The following is a 2,093-nucleotide window of genomic DNA, read 5'->3' on the forward strand; positions in this document are numbered from 1 at the left end:
CACACACACACACACACGCACACACACACATACACACACATAAGAGTGAGCTATTGTAATATCAAAGGGATATATAATCCTTTTGTCCGCTATATGTTTTAACCACGACGTTAGAATAAGACGCGCTTTCCTCTTTTGCTCAGTGTATTGGTTTTAATTCTACAGCTTTCATTTTACCATTCTTTGTCACTGGATACTCGTGTTATGCTTACACTTGATGACACAAAGCTACTCAATTACATAATCACCGCTATCGCAAAGTCTATTGAGGTTGCGCGCGATATGATAGAAGTTTCTTAAACATTTCTTGTGGTGTCAATCAATCACTCCGACCTACAGGAATGCCTTTGAAGAATTACTTTTTTGGTTTCTATTCTATTCTATTCAGTAACGAGCCCAAACAAAAAGGATTGGGGGTGGGGCTGGTATGAGGTATCAATCGCAATGTTTAAGGAAACGCACAACAATTCAAGTCAAATCCGTAGGATTCTTTTCAGTTTTTACCCTCTCCACCTCTCTAAAGTTAGCACGAGCAGGCCAGGTGCGGAATGGTGCGTGCAGCCAGCTTAAAACCACGATAACAATATACATCACTCCAAACTAGCCGATCTCAACATAAATGTTTTTTTCTGTTAGCAGCGATCTTTCTCTTAATCCCCCCGACGACATGGAAAATACAGAGTGGATAGTCGGAAAAGCCCTTTAAAACCTGCTCTTCTTCAGAATTTAATGTTTCAAGCACCTGGCAAAATGCCACCGTGCTTGCCAGGATATACTCGCGTAAATTAAGACAACACTGGATTGCAAGCAGGCTTAGATTCTCCGCCCTATAATAAGTGCATACACCTCTACGAACCCTTGCAAAACCCGGCACAAACTATACTGTTTTGATTCTAGGTTTCAAGTTTCGAGGTTAAATGGTGTAAACACGCAGGGAAGGAAACTCCTGATCATTAGCTGTTTGAACAATAGATAGGACAAACAATGGAAGGTGGGTCTTCAGCAGAGGCCAGGTGTCTTCTGGGTGTTTTCGCGGGAATCTCGGTCAGTGTTTCGCTACCTGCATTGCCCTGTCTCGCTCGGACTTGCAGGGTCTTCGCTGGGCCGAAGTGCACACCTGTGCAGGGCCGTAGACCAACGCCCTCTTATGTGAACCTGGCTCATCTCGACGTCTGGGGACGATCAATAGCAGTTAATGCACTGCTTTCAGTCCATCCTCCCTCCCTCCCTCCCTTCCTTCCTTCCTTCCTTCCTTTCTTCATATTTTGTTTATTCCCCTTTAAGACTTCGTTTATGCATATTTATATTTAATTCAAAACCAAGAGTTCTTTCATTCGTTTTTTATGCATCCTAAATTTCGTAACTTTTGTTTTTTTCCGCATAGCTGATTCACACCCATCACAGTTTATGGTTTAGCTGTGAGTGTAATTCATTTTTCAGTAACAGCCTTTTCTCAGACATACTGGTTGACTTCGTCTCATGGTTGCACTCATAATGAAACTTTATGTCTTTCTGTCCCACTCCGCCCCCACTCCAAACTTACTCATTTTGTTCTGATAGTCATAAACGCAAAAGCATCCATATTTGTATCCCCATATATCCCCCTCTAATTAAGACGTGAATGAGTCAAACAGTTTGTTAGGGCTGTGTAACAAAAGGATGTCTTGAGTTTTTGTTTTTGTCAACAGCAACACGTACTTAAAACCAATGAGCACAAAGACAGTACTTTCTACTTTCGATTCAGGTGTGACTCTTTGTTCCTGGCTCCTTCACCTTTGTCCTATTATTATCAAGACAGGTTGTTTTTTTCAAGTGTTCAGTGCAGGTTTTGTTTCGTGAACTAAAAAAGGCTTACAAGAAAACGCAAATTAAGACTATACGTTGTAATCAGATTGAATGAGCGGAGAGGCAGGTGAATGGATTAGTATGACACATTAGTTCAGGGTACCACTTCAAACACGAACTTCATGTTATAATTATAATAAGCATTTCGTAACCTCGACTTGCGCGAAGAAACAGGGATAAGAAGAAAGAAATTAAGAGAAAATATATAAACTAGATATCTCTGAAACTGTCCTGTCTTTAGTTTTCAG

This window comes from Aplysia californica, unplaced genomic scaffold (genome assembly GCF_000002075.1).
Source record: "Aplysia californica isolate F4 #8 unplaced genomic scaffold, AplCal3.0 scaffold00897, whole genome shotgun sequence".
NCBI classification, from domain to species: domain Eukaryota; kingdom Metazoa; phylum Mollusca; class Gastropoda; order Aplysiida; family Aplysiidae; genus Aplysia; species Aplysia californica.